This window comes from Giraffa tippelskirchi, chromosome 2 (genome assembly GCF_054371585.1).
Source record: "Giraffa tippelskirchi isolate mGirTip1 chromosome 2, T2T-mGirTip1v1.2.pri, whole genome shotgun sequence".
Taxonomy (NCBI): Eukaryota; Metazoa; Chordata; class Mammalia; order Artiodactyla; family Giraffidae; genus Giraffa; species Giraffa tippelskirchi.
Genome location: NC_137276.1, coordinates 73,400,531 through 73,420,964, shown reverse-complemented (window position 1 = coordinate 73,420,964; position 20,434 = coordinate 73,400,531). Strand labels below are relative to the sequence as shown.

General features: G+C 40.5%; 1 protein-coding gene across 8 annotated transcripts in view; it reads right to left on the bottom strand.

Annotated features, from left to right (window-relative positions):
* The window catches only part of LOC145537959 (uncharacterized), a 475,282-nt gene that overhangs the window by 106,969 nt on the left and 347,879 nt on the right, over window positions 1-20,434 (bottom strand). The gene's annotated exons all lie outside the window — the stretch shown is intronic.

The window sequence follows — 20,434 nt, the reverse complement described above, 5'->3', positions numbered from 1 at the left end:
ATCCCTTACAGTGTCTAGCCAGGAAGGAGCTAGATATAGTTTAAGTTCCTGGCAAATGCTTGTGAATCAAAATGAAGAAAGTTTTAGACACTGAGTATTTGACTAGGAAGTGGCAGGGAAATGGATTATGGCAATTAGGTACAAGGCCACGTAGAGCAAATGTTCCATGTGGGAGGCAAAATAGGTGATAATTATAAGATTTGAGTTTTTTCATTTGCTTCAGCTCATAATGACTTGGGAGTCAGGTTGGACAAAGATTTCAGGTGGCAGAATACTGATTTCTGATTTTGTTCTGTCTTCCTGAGCTGGGTAGACGTGCTGAATAAAGGTGATCTCCAGATGCTCAGGACATGTCTTGTTCTGCTGTGAGGACATGGAACAAAGCCCCAGTGACACTTTTGCCTTGGAGTGGCAGAGCCTTATATGGAAGCAGAGTGTACTTTTCACTTTACTGGGGGATCTTTAAATAGCAGAGAACAGCAACTCAAAGCTTTTCAAAGAGCTACTTAAAGTTATTTTTCTCCATGACAACAGTCTGCCAATAAGGATACAATTTAAAGAGCTAGGACCTCAAGAAGAAAGAGAAAAGGAAAATTTCCCTGCCAAAATGAATGCTCAGAGATGAACCACAGCCGGAGTGTAAATTCTATACATTGACTCACAACTAGAGAATAGAGGAGATGAGCAATCAGATTGCATTCTTTAATTATCTGTGTGAAAAATCAGGAGGATATTTAAAGGTGTTCACTTAGTGGTAGATGGGGTGGAGGGAGATACTCAGATATGCCATGATTGCTCGTGCTGAAATGATGGATTCATTTTTTGCTTGTTACTCTTAAAGATTCAGAGGATTGATTTTGTCTTGGTTCTTAAAGACCAAGTTCTAAATAATCCTTTTGGTCTTCCTGTGCCTTAACCTTGCAAAAATAGCATTTTCTCTGCCTAGTGAAATTTTATTGAAAGGAGAGGCTATAGTGGACTCAACTCCTAATTCCCTCTTTTCCATCAAATGAAAATGTTCAGATGTTTTCTCAGGGAGCCCCCACACTGTTGTTGTTGTTTAAAATTAACACTTTCTTTTTTGAAAAAGCAGATTTAAGTTCACAAAATAAGGGAAAGATACAGAGATTTCCCATATTTCTCCGGTCCCTACACATGCCTCCTCATTATCAAAATTTTCCAGCAGAGTGGTATATTTATTACAGTTGGTGAGCCTACACTGACACATCATAATCACCCAAGGTCCATAGTTTACACTATGTATGGTTCACTCTTGGTGTTGTACACACTATAAGGTTGGACCAATGTATAATGGCATGCACACATCATTATTGTATCATACAAAGTATTTTCACTGCCCCCCAAATCCTCTGTGTTCCATCTATTCATCCCTTCCCCAATCTCTCAACTCCTGGAAACCAGTGATCTTTTTACTATCTTCACAGTTTTGCCTTTTCCAGAAAGTCACATAGTTGAAATCACACAGTATGTGATTGGTTTCTATCAGTAATATGTATTTAAGAGTCCTCCATGTCTTTTCATGGCTTGACAGCTTATTTATCTTTTAGTGTTGAATAATATTCCATTGTCTAGGTGTACCACAGTTTATTTATCCATTCACCTACTGAAGGACATCTTGATTGCTTTCAGCTTTTGCAACTATGAATAAAGCTGCTATAAACATCCATGTGCATCCATACGTGGACATAGGTTTTCAACTCCTTTGGGTAAATACCAAAGAGACGACTGCTGGATCAGTTGGATCATATAGAAGAGTATGTTTAGTTTTGTAAGAAATTTCAAACTGTCTTTCAAAGTGGCTGCACTATTCTGCACTGCCATTAGCAATGAATGAGGGTTCCTATTGCTCCACATCATCACAAGCATTTGGTGTTGTCAGTGTTTTGGATTTTGGCCACTGTAATCGGTGTGTAGGGGTATCTCATTGTTGTTTTAATCTTCATTTTCCTGATGACACATGAGGTGGAGCATCTTTTCATATGCTTGCTTGCATCTGTATACCTTTTGTTGGTGAGGTGTCTGTTAAGGTCTTCGGTCCATTTTTTAATCGGGTTATTTGTTTTCTTATGGTTGAGTCACATTGAGATTTTATTTCTCTGTTCTCAGAGGACACTTAATCCTCCAGGTTGGAGGGATTTATAAGATTTATCTTCTATTCCTAATTGTCCCCAAGAATAGGATACACTTGCCCTCAGAACCTCTTACTCTTCATCCCCAAACAAGTCCTAGATGAACTCAGCAGCATTAGCTTTAGAACTGATCAGTCCCAGAAAAGAACAGGTTCATTTTCTATCTGATACAGGGATACCCTCTCCAGTGTTTCCTTCAAAATGTTTATCTGGATTTTACTCAGTTGCAGGACTCCCTTTAGCTTGACAGTGGCAAGTTTCACCACTGGTTTGTGCCAGGGATTGCCATTCATTAAAAAATATTATTGGGTGTATTTTATGTGTCAAGCTCTGAGCTAGTGAACAGTTAAATAGTGAACAGTTAAATAATCAGACAGCTATCAACTTCTTCCTTAAGGGGTAAAAGTGGTTTTCCTATAACAACCAGCTTTAATTCTGCCCATTGAAACTAAATAATTAGCCATTCTATTCCTTTGGAAATTTAAAGACAACCAAATTCCTCAAAGCCCATTTACATTTCTAGTCCCTGCCCTGTAACCCCCTGCCCCCTGCTTTCTTTGTAATGTGCTCCCATTGGTCAATGACCCTTTCAAAGGCTACTGCTCACATTTCACCTTACTTCTTGGGCTCTTATGCCTGTGTTAGATGCTCAAGGCTTCTTACAGTTGCCTAAATCTGTGGAGTTACATTGCATGTTTCTAGACTCTAGAGGTGCAGGCTTGCATATGTATGTGTCCCTTGGGGAGAAGGAGTTAAAAACATTAACTTCAATCTGGGGAGTTGTTTTTCTTCTCCTGCTCTTTAACCAGAAAAATAGATGTGATTGTAGCTTTGAAAACCGAAATGCTAGCTTTTAAACAACTTACAAATAATAGAGTTCAAGATTTCAAGGGGAAAACAGGCTCCATGAAAATTCTGTGATAGGAACCCCTACATTGTCCTTTTAGTTGGTAAATTAAGAATAAATGGTAACCAGGATGTAATTGCCTCTAACTGCAGTTCACTGAGAACTAATGTCCTTCTGACCAGGAAATGTTAACAAAAAAATTAAGCCAGGTTTCTCCACGAAGACAATTTAAATAGGCAACGATTATAGTCCTTGAACTTTTGCTCCCCCTGCCCCCAGGTCCAGCTTGACTCTGAGGGAATGTGGGACAGGAATCTGGGGCCAGGCTGTCACACCAAAGCACACTGCTGCCACCCCTGACAAGGGCTTGCAGCTGGTATAACCAAGGATCAGGTAATCCCTCTGCTCTTAGTCTTGGCTTCTTTAGGGCCGAAAGCATCAGACTAACTCTAGGAAGAGTTGACCATTTCTCTCTCTCTCTTTTTTAAATTTGTAATTGGAGGATAATTGCTTCACAATTTTGTGTTAGTTTCTGCTGTACAACAACGTGAATCAGCTCTAAGTATACAAATACCTCCCTCTGGAGCCTTGCTCCCTTCCCCCACCCCCACCCAAGACCATTTCTCTAATTTCAGAGTCTGGACGGAATGATTTGTTCTCCTGGCTGATTGTTCTCTGTTCCCATTTCCCACCTTGTTCTGCTCACGGGATATATTCTCTGACTTCATCTGCCCTGCTCTTGACCCAGGAGGCTGGCCTCTGCAGGTTCATCTCCTGGCTTGCCAGCTGGCTTCTAGCTCCACTTGCCCAATGAGAGGGCCCAGGTGAGAGAGTAGGAAGGGAAGAAGGTCAGTGTATATCCTCCAAGCCCTGTGCTTCTGCAGTATGTCTTGGAACCCAATTACTTCAAACTATGGCTACTATGGCTTCTGCCAAGCAGCCCTTCATCTGGGGTCCAGCTCTAGTTAGGCTCTAGGACTCTGGGCCTTGTTGGTAATGGCCTCCTCTCATTAAACCACTGGGTGCCTCAGCCACTCTAGATTTTCCTGAACCCTGCCTTTATCTCTGTCATATCATTACATCCTTTTCATTAAGATCATCTGAAATAAATTCTTTCCCACCAGGGCCCGGATAGATAAACCTCTGGATGTTCAAGTCTCTTGTGTAGTCATGGAGCGTTGTGCCGTGAGCACCAGGGAAGCCTTCTTATCTCTTCAGGCAGGTACAGTCCCCAGTCACATGACCACAGGTTAGGCAGTCTCAACCTGGCAGCTCCTCAGAATCACCAGGAGATTTCTGAACCCAAATTATTACATGAAACTCTTCTGGGGTGGGGTCCTACAATTTCCACTTTTAAAAAAGATCCATGGGACGAGAATGGCAAGATAGTGGTAATTGTTCAGCTTGGGTGATCAGTACCTGGGGTTCATTATGCCATTTTCTCTACTTCTGTGTATGTTTGAAAATTTTCACTATAAAAAAGATTTAGGTATGTAAGCTTCTTCACTGAGAATCTCTGATTCAAAGCAGGGATTGGAAATTTGTTTTGCTAGTCTCATCATTCCCTATACCCCCATTACCCCATGATAGGGTCTCCATCTCTGTAAATAACTGAGATGAGACAAAGAGATCCAGCATCTTTCATTTACTGTAGTCCTAGGTACCAGAGACACCGGACCCCAGTCCCTACCCCTACAGGATTCCTTTATAGATTGGAGTTGAGCAGATTTGGCCAAACATCTTGGTCCTTCTCAAACATTTCCCACTCAAATAGACATAATTGATGACTTTAAGTCAAATTCTATAAGTGCAGTTAGACAACCCAAGTCACTACACTCTGGTGTGGCTCTCTCCTCTGTCCCTTCTTCTGATAAATTCCTCAGAAGCCCCACAGTTCTATTTGACTCCTACCAGAAAAGGACCCAGAATTTTGAGGAAAAACATTCAGGTTTTTCAGTCTCTGCTCCTGTGTGATCTTGGGCAAGACACTTATCTTTTCCATTTCTTTGACTTCACAGCATAGTATTTAAAAGCTCGTCTCTGGGCTTGAATCACAGTTCTGCCACTTCCTGGCCATGCAACTTGGGGCAAGTTTTTTTACTTCAGTATGCCTCAAATTCTTTTCATCTTTAGGATGAAAATATTGATAGAAACCACATCATTGGGTTGTTGGGGAGATAAAATGAGCTATCACATGTAAAAGGAGTAAGCAGCATGGTGCCTGGTATGTAACGAGTTCTAAGTAGGTGTTAGCTGATGCTGTATCATTATTGCTAATTACATTTTTTATATTTATAACTTTGGAGGACTAGGCAGAAGGAAACATAGCAACAGTTTCAGATACAGAGTACCCAGAAGTGTTAAAAATCGCAATAAAATTTGAGAGTTACTGCAGTAGATCTTTTAAACATTAATGGCTACTAAATCTAGAGTTAAAAACGATCCATTCAAACAAGCCAGTGTGGCTGACTCCCTAGCTCCTAGTCATTTTGTATAGTTCTGGGCATCAGCTTCAGCCTGGATTGAAGGTCTGGAATTGTTCTTACCCTGCTCTGGCCTGGACTGACACAGCAGCCTAAGTTATGGGGTTTGATGTGTGGGAGGTGGTAGTGAAGGGAAGAGCAGAGGATCATGGAGAATGCTTCTAAATCAAATAGAAAAGCCAAAACGCCTAGTTGGCCTTGGTTCCTGTATGTCCATTCTCAGCCAACTTGAGGACACACGGCTTCATTTAGTAAATCTGACCTCATGTTCATGTCAATTAAAAACTATGCAAATGTGTTTTGAATTTTCTAGGCAAGGGTGTACTACCTCCTATGCTGACTTTTAAAATTCCTGATAAAATCCAATCTCCAAAAGTTGGACAACAAGAGAAAGAGAGAGAGTCAGAGAGAAAACAAAAACTAGCCCTTTTAATAATTTAGCACAAAAAAATATAGTACTGCATAATTATACCGTAAAAGAACAACTCCTTAAAGTCCTCCCTTGACTAGGAGGAGAAGGCTAGCTGGCCCCTCTTTTCCTCCCCTCCCCTCATGCCACGTGCTGTCATGTCCAACTCTTTGTGACCCCATGGACTGTAACCTGCCAGGCTCCTCAGTCCATGGAGTTCTCCAGGCAAGAGTACTGGGGTGGGTAGCCAACACCTCTAGTCTCCAGTTTAAGACCCCTTGTTTCAAACCCTCTTTTTTTTTTTAATAAGAGCCAGGTACTGAATGACATAAACTGATTCATTCTAACATCAGTGTCTGGCAAGTGGTTGAAAGCTAGCCTTTCCTTAGACAAGTATGTCTTTACTCTGAAACACTGGTCGCTTAAGCTCTTTGGCATATTCTGTTAATTGTCCCCACTTCTTGTGGCATGTGTTTAAAAGTCATTAGCTAAGAAAAGTCAGATATTCTATGGCTAGTTTTGATTTGTGAATGGCAAGGAGAGATACAGTAATAGTGCAAGAACTCAATTATAACCCACCACCAGCTCCATTGTCCTGAAGACTGCTGGCGAGTCAAATTGGGGTGACTGCCTACATTGTGATGAATTCCAATAGCCAGGTCTGTGACATCCCCTTTCTTTGGGGGGAATGCCTTTTCCTGCCAAATTCTCATCTCTCCACTCCCTGCTCTAGCATATGTTCGGGACAGAAGCTGTGTGATAAATCCTTGCTGGCTACTATGGATGGTTTAATGGTAGGCAACTGAGCTAAACTAATCAGTTAGTGCCTCATACCTCACTTTGGGTCAGAGCTGGGAGGGGACCCAAGCTGGTCTCACCAGAGTCCTTCCTCAGGACTTACTCTCCCTGCTCCCAACATTTTATTATGAAAATTGTCAAACATAAACAAGGCTAAAAGAATTTTATAATGAATACTCACCACCTAAAGTCTACCATTAGCCATTAACACTTTAGTATATCTGATTTATCATCTATCTATCTATCTATCCATCCATCCATCCATCCATCCGTCTACCCCTGTATCCAGCTATTAACTCAAATTATTTTTGGTGTGTTTCAAAGTAGGTTGTAGATATCAGTACACTTCTCTATAAGTATTTCAGAATGTATTTATTAAGTAGGGCTCAAAGTTTGTTTATAGTTTTTTGGGTATAAAAATCATGTACATATCTTGTACATTTGCAGAGTTTTGACAAATGTATACACTCGAGATTTATTTCCATCACAAGTAGAGAGAAAGCTTCTTTCCTCTTTGGAGAATGAGGCTCAAAGATGTGAGCCTAGAGTGAGGTCAGTTATGACTCTGGCTTTGGATTCTGAAAGCCAGCTGGGGAAAGCTGACATACCAATATGGAGGCAGAGCTAAGAGATAAAAATAACTGTGAAAGTATTGTAATCATTTCTGCCTTTTTTTGCAGCTTGGTTATGTGAGCCCATAAATTCTTACATTTGCCCAAACTATTTTGAGTTGTTTTTGTTTTACTTGCATCTAGTTCTGATAAATATATGTAAACTGTCTCCTTCAATTTTAAATAAGACTTCATGGATCTACTGTAAGTATCAGGATTAAGTTGGGGAGAGATTAAGAAAGTATAAGGTTTATTAAAAATTCTAAGAAGCTGTGGATCTAATAAACTGAATATTGGCCTTAGCTAGGTTCTAGTTGTGGATCCACTGTATGTGGGAACAAAAGACAATTTTGCTCAGGCACTAGGGTCTTTATTCAAAGCAGAATCATTAACAAATAAAAATAAAAGCAAAAGCATGACATATGATAACCTTGATATTAAAAGTATAGTTAGTGATATTAGGAGCGGGCCCCTAGTGGACTTGCTAAATATTCTTTCTAACTTTGAACATTACCCACTATTTGTGGCTTTAGCTAAATAATTACAGAAACAGAAACAGTGTGTTTTCACTGTTAGAGGTGGAATAGATTGCAAAATGCCAAAATGGGTCCAATCTGGAAAATGTTGAGTCCATGTGTGAGAGAAAGGAAAAAAGAGGAAGACTCTCAATCATCCAAGGGGGAGTAAAGGAAGTATTTTATTGCCCAAGAGAAATTTCTTTTCTGTTTTTTTTTTTTTTTGGTCCTTACATGTGATACTATTTATCAGTTGTTATTTTAGTATTTTACGGTCAGAAATGATTTCTTTTTCTCTATTTGTCTCAAATCACAGTACAAAGTTTTTCCTTGGTGATTTCTATAAATGTCAGAATAGTGGTTACTTTGGAGAAAGGGAAACACTTGTGAAAAGAAAGAGACCCGTGGGGTGTTCCCAGAAGAGGTGTTCAAGTTCTGTTCAAGTAGCTTTGCCTTTTCCAGAACATCACATAGTTGGACTCACACAGTAGATAGCCTTTTCAGATTGGTTTCTACCACTTAGTAATATGCAATTAAGGTTCCTCCACGTCTTTTCACAGCTTTATAGCTTATTTCTTTCTTAGTGTTCAATAATATTCTATTGCCGCCTGCTGCTGCTGCTAAGTCGCTTAAGTCATGTCCGACCCTGTGCGACCCCACAGACAGCAGCCCACCAGGCTCCTCTGTTCCTGGGATTCTCCAGGCAAGAATACTGGAGTGGATTGCCATTTCCATCTCCAATACACGAGAGTGAATACTGAAAGTGAAGTTGCTCAGTCGTGTCCGACTCTTTGCGACCCCATGGACTGTAGCCTACCAGGCTCCTTCATCCTTGGGATTTTCCAGGCAAGAGTACCGGAGTGGGTTGTCATTTCCTTCTCCATCTATTGCCTGGGTGTACCACAGTTTATTCATCCATTCACCTACTGAAAAATACCCTGGTTGTTTCCAAGTTTTGGCAACTATGAATAAAGCTGATAGAAATACCTGTGTGCAAATTTTTGTGTGTTAGCTTTCAAGGTGAAGGTAAGATGATGATGATGATGATGATCTTGCAACTCCTTTGGTTAAGGAGTTTCAGTTGCTGAGTCTGCTAAATGATATGGTAAGAGTATGCTCAGTTTTGTAAGAAATAGCCAAACTGTCTTCCACAGTGGTTGTACTATTCTGCTTTGCCATCAGCAATGAAGGATTTCCCATTGCTCCACATCCTTATATTTAGTGTTGTGGTTCTGGATTCTGGCCATTGTAATAGGTATGTAGTGGTATCTTATTTTTTTTTTTTTTTCTTTTCCATTATGATCTGTTACAGGATATTGAATATAGTTCCCTGTGCTAAACAATAGGACTTTGTTGTTTATCCTTATTGTCATTTAAACTCAATGAAGTTCTTAAGAGCATTCTGATATAAGCAGGTAATTGGTGATAGCAACAGTTAATAATGTTTAAACATTGACCTGTAGGCAGGTCAGGAAGCAACAGTTAGCACTGGACATGGAACAACAGACTGGTTCCAAACAGGAAAAGGAGTACGTCAAGGCTGTATATTATCACCCTGCTTATTTAACTTATATGCAAAGTACATCATGAGAAATGCTGGGCTGGAGGAAGCACAAGCTGGAATCAAGATGGCCGGGAGAAATATCAATAACCTCAGATATGCAGATGACACCACCCTTATGGCAGAAAGTGAAGAAGAACTAAAAAGCCTCTTAATGAAAGTTAGAGAGGAGAGTGAAAAAGTTGGCTTAAAGCTCAACATTCAGAAAACTAAGATAATGGCATCTGGTCCCAGCACTTCATGGGAAATAGATGGGGAAACAGTGGAAACAGTGCCAGACTTTATTTTTTTGGGCTCCAAAATCACTGCAGATGGTGATTGCAGCCATGAAATTAAAAGACACTTACTCCTTGGAAGGAAGGTTATGACCAACCTAGATAGCATATTAAAAAGCAGAGACATTACTTTGCCAACAAAGATCCATCTAGTCAAGGCTATGGTTTTTCCAGTAGTCATGTATGGATGTGAGAGTTGGATTGTGAAGAAAGCTGAGCACCAAAGAATTGATGCTTTTGAACTGTGGTGTTGGAGAATACTCTTGAGAGTCCCTTGGACTGCAAGAAGATCCAACCAGTCCATCCTAAAGGAGATCAGTCCTGGGTGTTCACTGGAAGGAATGATGTTGAAGCTGAAACTTCAATACTTTGGCCACCTCATGCGAAGAGTTGACTCATTGGAAAACACCCTGATGCTGGGAAGGACTGAGGGCAGGAGGAGAAGGGGACGGCAGAGGATGAGATGGCTGGATGGCATCACTGACTCGATGGACATGAGTTTGGGTGGGCTCCAGGAGTTGGTGATGGACAGGGAGGCCTGGAGTGCTGTGATTCATGGGGTCACAAAGAGTCAGACGTGACTGAGCAACTGAACTGAACTGAACTGAAACATTTGATTTGTGGCAAGCATGTGCAAAGCACTTTACAATATCATCTGATTTAATCATTCCACAACTCTGTGAAATAAGCACTATTATTGTTTCTAATTTAAAACATAGAAGAAGACTGGGGCTTGTGAGGGCTCAGTATGGAACAGCAGGGCTGACTTCATGGACATATGATCTGGACAGTCAGTCACACAGGGCCCTGTGATCAACTTTATATTTGGTTTAATGCTCTGAAGGTGCTGTCTTAAAATTCTTAGTAATTTCACACAAGGGGACCTACATTTTCACTTTGTACTGGGCCTGGAAAATTACACCCTGTGGGGTAGAGTTGGGTGTTTGACCCCAGAATCTTGGCGATTAAGCACTATTCTATTCTGCTGCTTATCCCTCTTTAAATGAAGGTAGGAGAAGGAAAACCAAAGAAATAAAACAAGCAAAACACCCCAAGTGAAGAAACAAACAAACAAATTAAAAAAGGAAGTAACAGATGACACGCTGACATGGCATATGCATATAACTAAAGACAGTAAGAAACCAATCTGGGGAGAGTAATTTTAAAAATGTGTGGCTTGTACGTAAATGAACATTTCCTGGATATTGCTCTTGGTGAATGACATTAATATTTGAGACTTGTTCTACCTTAGGAAATGCACACACTCCCGTGACATTTACATTTTTTTATGTTCTTCATGTGTCTCAAGGCAAACGGTATTTTTATGAAACAAACTGTTATGTGGGGGAACAAGATGGGTGAGGTTGGAGAAAAATCTGTGAATTTGCTCATTGTTTTTCCCAACTGGAGGACAGCTTCTCATTGTCCAACTTTTAGGCTTATACTCATTGACCCTTGCACCAGATGAAGCTTAGGTACAGAAAGCACCTAAAAAATGGTGGGTACAGATTGGGGAAAGCTACACGGTGTCTTCATCCATGTAAGATATTGGGAGGGGTTTAGGTCACTTCTTTTTCCTGTGCCCCTTTATTTCCTGTTTTGGGCTTAGAAGCTCCCTTTTCCTCTGATTGCTGTGGCAGCTATGTTTTCCACCTTACTGCGATTTTTGCCCTTGTTTTGCTTGTGATCTTCGTCTGTGCTTGTCTCTTGGCTGGAGTATTGCTCAATTTGAGTTGCTAGTTAATAGCTTGTCTAATTTAGCCTTAAGGGTCCTCATCCCTTGGCAGTGAGATGAAGCTTGGCTCCTACTTCTCCCTGGTATGACTTGTTCAGTGGAGGACAAGGGTGAGGTCTAGTGGCAGCAAAAAGGTGGAAGCTGGTCCAGAGGCTCCAGCCTTTCTTCCCCATGACCTGCCAAGACATTTACTGACTGCCTCTGGACAGCTCTGAGGGTTAGATGCCTCAGGAATTTTAAATTTTACAGCTTAGTGTTACTTCTTAATCAGAAAATGGAATCACAGGAGAAAGAGCTTTTCTTACCGCATGGGGGCTTGGCTAGGGTTCATTTATCCTTACTGACATTCCCCTTCTTGCCCCACCCAGTTCAACAATGCCCATCATTGTTTCCAAAAGGGTTTCACCTGTGTCTGGCGAGCACTTGTACAGACAGGTCTGAAACAGTATCCAGCTACAGGTTCAGTCTTCCCAACGACCAACATTCCAAACTGAAGGACTGTCATGATTTAACTAATTTTTTCTTCATTCTGGATTACGGATAGATTTTTAAATAATAAAAATAATACCTACTCCCGGCCCCAAGGTTTGTTTATATATTCCTCACCACACACCTGTTAGGTAACAGGATAACAACCACTATTATTCCTATTTTGTCAGTGCAGAAACCGAGTTTCAGGGAAGTTGGGATTTGCCCAAGATCTAAGATGTCAGCATAGATATCTCTATGCCAAGATCAGCATTTCTCCATTACTGCATCACATCACTTCTATCATGAAACAAATTCAGAGCAGAAAGAAGGAAGTTACTTGAGAAAGCTGGGTGTAGCTTCCAGGGTGAAGGTAGGATGATGATTTGCGATTTCAGCATGTGGACCTAAATTGTCATCCTATTCAGGGGTGGTCAGGTATGGTCTGGGCTGACTGGAGGGTCATCTATGTACTAGGGACCAAGGAACTTGACAGAAAGGAAAATGCTGACCCCCCTCAGGAAAAGTAATCACTCTCAGAATAATGACCTGAAATTCTATGGTTAACTAAAGAGTAAATCCTGTTCTCTAGACTCTTACACTGATCAAGATTGAAAGAATCTTGAAAAGAATTTCTTGCTTCTCAAAGTTGAGTACATGGCAGTATGTCAGGGTCCTTGAAGCTACATATTAAATTATGGTACATCTTGCAAGAGCACCACCAGCTGTCTTTGAGAAGAAACAGTGAACAGAAAGAGCAAACAAACAAAATATATTTATCAATTAAAAATACCAACATCTTAAGGAGAAGAAGGAATTTTTGGCTTAAGCATTAAAGAACAGAAAAAACTGTACAACTGCATTCAGTCTCTTTGGGTTTATTCACCCCAGGTACTAACCTTAGGGAGAAATTTTCATTCTCTTGTAGCTTTGGGCAATTTCTGTGAAAAGTCTGAAAAGCACTGCCCATTTTCATAGACACATTGAAACTAAGAAAAGTTAAATGATTCTCCTATGGTCACAGCAGGCCTGCATTCAAAGTCTTCTGAATCTCTGTCTACCATTTTCTCCATTATTCCACAAGTCCATTCTTTATTGAGGAAGTGTTTATAAAACAAGAGTATATTTCCTGCTTTAGGGAGGCTAGTAAGTGGAAATAATGGCATATTGGAGAATGGAGACTATGTTATAATGAGAATCATTCTCATTGTCAAAGCAATGTGGGACATAGGTTGAGGAGTCGCTTGGGTTGAATGTGAATGTAACCTAGTAAAGGTCCAGCAAGGGGATATTCCAGTCATGTTTCAGTTGTCATCTTGCTGCTAAGGTTTTTGTCTCTTTCTTCCAGAGTAAAAAATAAATTCTGGTTATTAAGATATCTATGCTCAACCTTGGTCACTTACCTAGAGCCAGACATCCTGGAGTATGAAATCAAGTGGCCTTAGGAAGCATTACTATGAACAAAGCTAATGGAGGTGATGGAATTCCAGATGAGCTATTTCAAATCCTAAAAGATGATACTGTTAAAGTGCTGTACTCAACATGCCAGCAAATTTGGAAAACGCAGCAGTGGCCACAGGACTGGAAAAGGTTAGTTTTCATTCTAATCCCAAAGAAAAGCAGTGCCAAAGAATGTTCAAACTACTGTACAATTGTGCTCATTTCACATGCTAGCGAGGTAACACTCAAAATCCTTCAAGTTGGCCCCAGCAGTACATGAACCAAGAATTTCCAGACATACCAGCTGAATTTAAAAAGGCAGAGGAACTAGAAATCAAATTGCCAACATCCGTTGATTCCTAGAAAAAGCAAGGAATTCCCCCCAAACATCAACTTCTACTTCATTGACTATGCTAAAGCCTTTGACTGTATGAATCACAAGAAGCTGGAAAATTCTTAGAGATGGGACTACCAGGCCACCTTACCTGGCTCCTGAGAAACCTTTTTGCAGGACAAGAAGCAACAGTTGGAACTGGACATGGAACAGTGGACTGGTTCCAAATTGGGAAAGGAGTATGTCAAGGCTGCATATTGTCTCTGGGCTTATTAACTTATGGGCTTCCCTGGTGGCTCAGATGGTAAAGAATCCACCTGCAGTTCAGGCGACTTGGGTTCGATCCCTGTGTTGGGAAAATCCTCTGGAGAAGGGAACAGCTACCCACTCCAATATTCTGGCCTGAAGAATTCCATGGACAGAGGAGCCTGGTGAGCTACAGTCCACACGGCCGCAAAGAGTCAGATATGACTGAGAGATTTTCACTTCACTTTATTAACTTATACGCAGAGCACATCATGTGAAATGCTGGGCTGGATGAAACACAAGCTGGAATCAAGATTGCCAGGAGAAATAACAACAACCTCAGATATGCAAAAAATACCACTCTAATGGCAGAAAACAAAGAGGAACTAAAGAGCCTCTTGATGAAGGTGAAAGAGGAGAGTGGAAAAGCTGGTTGAAAACTCAACACTCCAAAAACAAAGACCATGGCATCTGTCCCATCACTTCATGGTAAATAGATGGGGAAAAAGTGGAAACAGTGACAGATTTTATTTTCTTGGGCTCCAAAATCACTGTGGATGCTGACTGCAGCCATGAAATCAAAAGACGCTTGCTCCTTGGAAGAAAAACAATGACAAATCTAGACAGCACATTAAAAAGCAGAGACATAACTTTGTTGACAAAGATCTGTATAGTCAAAGCTATGGTTTTTCCAGTAGTCATGTATGGATGTGAGAGTTGGGCCATAAACAAAGCTGAGCACTGAAGTATTGATGCTTTTGGACTGTGGTGTTGAAGAAGACTCTTGAGAGTCCCTTGGACAGCAAGGAAATCAAACCAGTCAATCCTAAAGGAAATCAACCCTGAATATCCATTGGAAGAACTGATGCTGAAGCTGAAACTCCAATACTTTGGCCACCTAATGCAAAGAACTGACTCACTGGAAAAGACCCTGATGCTGAGAAAGATTGAGGTCAGGAAGAGAAGGAGATGACAGAAGATGAGATGGTTGAATGGCATCACCTACTCGATGGACATGAGTTTGAATAAGCTCCAGGAGTCGTGATGGACAGGGAAGCCTGGTGTGCTGCAGTCCATGGGATTGCAAAGAGTAGACACGATTGAGCACTTGAACTGAACTGAACTAAGATAAGCAGCTGTCAAGAATGGAAGTTGATTTTTACTAATTACTAACTAGAAATTATAGGTTAACAAAATGGTTTGTAAGTATAATGATATAATTTCTTTTAAAAGGTTCTTTTAGAAAGTTTAGACCAGTGGCTCCCAAACTGTGCGAAGGCATCCTGCAGTGAACTCACAAGAGCCCCCCAGTATATTTTAAAATTTCAAGAGAAACACAGCAACACCTCCTGGACACTGTGTGAACTACTACTACTAGGTGGTTTGGACCTAATTACAAAAAAAACATAATTTATATTGGTTAAAAGTACCAGAAAGAAATGACTGAAACACTGAGGGTGCCATGAATGAAGAAAGTTTGAAACTTTTAAAGTAGCCTGTGGAATTTACTAAGATGTTAAGTGTTACTGACAAATGGGATTTGTGTGCTTTACGTTTTCTGCTTTTAATTTATCTGAACTTTCTAATTCCACTGTGAACCCTTACAGTTTTAGTAAAACAAAAAGTTATTGTAAAAATAAGTTCTTCCTGATTTTGTGCAAGAACAATTTATTGACCATTATCGGGGTCAATTTCTGGGCTTGACAGAGGAAGGCAAAGATGCCGCACCCTCTAAAAGAGCACATAGTTGAGGGTGAGTGGAGAATGTAAACAAATTATTGCTTTGCGGTAGGACAGGCTCTGAGTCAGAGGTTGGATTGGGAGCTCTGAACTCTGCTTTGGAGATTAGAAAACCTTCTAATTTAGAAGGCAGGTGTTAGGTAAGTCTTGCAGAATAAATGAGACTTCCCTAGATGGAAAAGTTGTAGAAGAGAGTTCCCCCTTTCAGCCTGTGGGTAGCAATTTGGTTGGCTATGGTGGTGATCGTGGAGGGGGCTGGTGGTAGTAGGAAACTGGAAAGGTAGGCCAGAATGGAATGGGAAGGTTTTGATGGGTCATGCTCTTGACTGGATACTCAACTTGTAAAGGATAGGAAAACGCTGACAGGTTTTAAGAACAGGAGTGTTATATGTTTTGTGCTATGGAAGGATAACTCTGGCAGCACTATGGACTAGACGGGGAGGCTGGACCAGAGCTGGACAGGGGAGGGGACCAGCCAGGAGGATTTTGTAATAGTCTAGGAAGAGGTCACAAAGCCCCGGTTGACTAATGATGAAGATTATATAATGGACCTCTGTGGACCAACTCAGCAAAAGCAGACTATCCAGATGTAGCACATCATTCATCTCACATATTTTGGTGTCTTTAAGAATAAAAACTTGTTTTTTTCTGATGATAAAGACAATACATGATTGATGTAGAAATTTGGAAGATGTAGAAATGTATAAAGAAGAAAATGAAAGCATTTATACCCTATGAACTGGAGCTGGGATATATATGCATTTATATATCACATATGAAATATTAAACATGACATTATATATAAATACTGATATAAGTCTCAAATATATATACTTACAGTTAATCTAAAACATGCACACTTGGTGTAAAATCTAACTTACTGAAGGATAGAAAGTAAAAAATATTAATTACTGCATGGTTACCAAATGCTGGGCATACTAGGAAACACAAAATAGATAAGAATTTATCCTATATATTAGCTTATTTAATCCTTATAACAACCTTGTGAGATAGGTCTGTGGTGGTTTTTTTTTTTCATTTCTAGGTAAGAGTTGAAGTATAGAAAGTTCAGTAACTTGCTCTATGTTCTAAAATGTGTACGTGTCAGAATTGGGATTTGAACCCAAGCACTTTATGTCCATGGTCTGTATCCTTAAACCCCTATGGTACAATTTTGAGTGATATATTTAACTTCTGTTTTTAATTAATTGACTTCACACAGTGACTCTCCCCTTCATGGATCACAGCCTTGTCATGGTGAAGGGGCTTGCGTAACTCAATGAACTTATGAGCCATGCTGTGCAGGGATACCATGGCAAATAGAAAGGGAAAAAGTGAAAGCAGTGACACATTTTATTTTGGGACTCCAAAATCACTGCAGACGTGACTGCCACCATGAAATTAAAAGATGCTTGCTCCTTGGAAGGAAAGTTATGACAAACCTAGACAGTGTATTAAAAAGCAGAGACATCACTTTGCCAACAAAGGTCCATATAGTCAAAGCTATGGTTTTTCCAGTAGTCAGGTATGGATGTGAGAGCTCGACCATAAAGAAGGCTGAGTGCTGAAGAATTGATGCTTTTGAATTGTGGTGCTGGAGAAGACTCTTGAGTCCCTTGGACTGCAAGGAGATCAAACCAGTCAATCCTAAAGGAAATCAAGCCTGAATGTTCATTGGAAGGACGGATGCTGATGCTGAAGCTGAAGCTTCAATATTTTGGCTACCTGACATGAAGAGCCAACTCAATGGAAAAGACCTTGATGCAAGGAAAGATACAAGGCAAAAGAAGGGGGCGGAGAGGATGAGATGGTTAGATAGCAACACTGACTCAGTGGACACGAATTTGAGCAAACTCCAGGAGACAATGGAGCACAGAGGAGCTTGGCATGCTGCAGTCCATGGGGTCACAAAGAGTCGGACATGACTTAGTGACTGAACAACAACAACACAGTGACTCTGACATTCTACCACTGCAATGTTGTACAACTGAACTTTCTGCAATGATGGAAATATTTTGCATCTGCACTGTCCAGCATGGTAGTTACTAGCTACATGTAGCTACTGAGCACTAGAAATGCTGCATGAGGAACTGCATTTGAAATTTTATGTATTAATAATTTTAATTAATTTAAATTTGATTAGCCACTTGTGGCTAACAACTGTGCTTTGGACAGCACAGATGTACAGACGATTTAAAAAATGAGAACTTAATCCTTTTGTCATACTCTCGGTCCACTAATCACAGTAACTTCAGTCCTTTCCCATATTCATCTCTATTAAGTCCAGAAAATATGCCTATATTTCTTGATTTAGCAACTTTAAACATTGTATTGACTATGCCATGACAATGTCAAGGTGAGGAATTAATTTTTGTTATTAATTAAGATTCTTCAGATTGCAAGTGGAAGAAAAGTCAAAATCAATCAGATTTAAGCAATAAAAAGGGAATTTATGGACCCTTATTGGCAAGAACATCAAAGGCATCAAGAAGGCTGAATTCAGAGCTCAAACAATGTGAGCAGGATTCGATTTCAACTCAGCTCTGTGCAGTCTGTAAGCTTCGTCCTTAAATTCTGGTGCTACAGCTGCAGGAGCTATAGCTTCATATTGTCTCAGATTGCAGACTAGCAAGAAGGAAAGCATGTGTCTCTATTGTGTGGTATTTAACTGTGGCCACAATAATGTTGCATTAAAACACACACACAATCTCAGTGGTGTAAAACAATAAGTATTTATTTAACTTTTACATCTGTGGATTGGCGGAAGTTAGCTGATCTAGGTTGGGCTTGGCTGGGTGGCTCTGCTGATCTTGGTTGGGACTACTTGTAACCATGGGCTGGGACAGTTCAATAGGGTTCCATGTGTCTCGCACCTTCCTCTGGGGATAGTGACCTACCCCAAACACATTCTCATGGTGATGATGCACTGTGAGGTGCAAGAGCATAAGACAAGCTGTACAAGCATAGCCCATTAGTCAAAGAATATCACTTGACTGCACTCCAAATCAATAAGATGTAGAATTATACTTTTCCCATGCAAGTGAGAGAGTGGGAAGGAGTATTTCCAAGCAGATGAGCTTGGCTTGCTCATTTCAAAACCAGTGATTGTGGCCCAGAGCATGGATCTCATACTCTGGCTTTGGCCTAGGTCTTATATTCCATCCTGGAGACAGAGGTTTCACTCAGATTCATCCAAAGCACATAGACTAAGAGTAGAAGAGGAATGGTTACCCCACGCTAAGATAAGAGTTCTGTTTTCCACATGAAGAAGAAATGGATATGAGATGGCAAACCACTATGACTTTAAACAATGCACAAGTTTCCCCCACTATTTGAAAGGACAGTATTCTTAAGAAAACTTTTGTATGTTGAAATGGTATAAAATTAGAGAAACCTTAGGATGTATCTTGCTAATGGATATACAGAATAAATTGAGTTAAAGCACTGATGCTTCCAGACACAGTTCAAAGCTCTGGGGCTCGATGCTGAGATGCAGAGTATAGTTCCCAGTGAGGGGCGGGAGGTTGGTGGGGCCACTCTCACTGCTCAGGGTGCACTGCCTCTACCGTGGCTCACTGCAAAGCTAATGCTGAATGCCACTCTATTTTTGCTGTTCATCTTTTTTTGCAAAAGCAAAATTCTCTTCAGATTTCTGTTGGTTAATGAAAACAGGTATTAATGTAGGTTTTTCACAACAGTGAAGGGATGTAAAGCAAACTTCTGAAAAGCAAAGTTTACCTGTACGTAAATTTCTGTTTCTTGAGACTTTGGTTTTAGACAGTATCCTTTAACATCATATTCATGAATTCTCTTTCACCCCCACATTTCCCACTTCTATTGGCTTGATCATTCAAACTGTTTATTTATATTTATAAAGGAAGGACTGGGTAATTAATAAAGGTGGCTGGGTATGGGTGGTGCAGTCTGTTCTCTGCTACTGGATAGGTATGCTTCCTTAGAAGGCATTTCTCTCTGAAGACAAATACTGGGTGTACATATATAGGTAGGACATGTTCACTGACAAACTTCCTTAGGGTGCAAGCATACGCAGTCATGCAAATGCTATTCTTTTCACCACAAAACACGCAGATCAGAGGGCTTCACTGTAGAATCCCATACAAAGAGCCTTAGGCAGCAATCTTATCTTCTTATGGAGCAGATCTTGGGGAGGAGGTGAAGGTTTCTGAATCTTCACTTGCTGGCCCATCTGCATGTATGAGAAGGGTACAAAAGGATGAGAAAGACCAAATGGTAGAGTCCTTTCTGGATAACGTTGATTTGGGCTCCTCTTCCAGTCCTGAGCTCTGAATATGTGGATGCCCAATGTGGAGATTCTCCAAGCCTCCTTCAGAAAGAACATTTCCACCCTTTCCACAGCCTTCTCCTGAGAAAATCTTGGATCTTTGCTCTGCTTCACCCATCAGTCCTGTTCACTTCCTTTCCACTTTTCAGAAAATTATCAGAATCCCTGTTGATAGTTCTCTTTTTTGTCTTCAGCATGTTTATCAATTTATTCTCTTTACTGACTCTTCAGCAGAATTTTGAAAGGGAATGCAGATAAATGCATGCATTCTGTCCTGAACATATATGTTTATATTTAAATAAGTTTAGATGCTGTGAATTACATGTTTTAACCACAGGATTAATTGAATACTATCCTTTTAAAAAACTTTATTTATTTATTTACTTATGGCTGCACTGGGTCTTCATTACTGTGCGCTGGCTTTCTCTAGTTGTCAGCGACTCACTTGTTGCACAGCATGGGCTGTGAGTGGGGGCCACTCACTTGTTGCACAGCATGGGCTCTAGGGCAAGAGGGCTG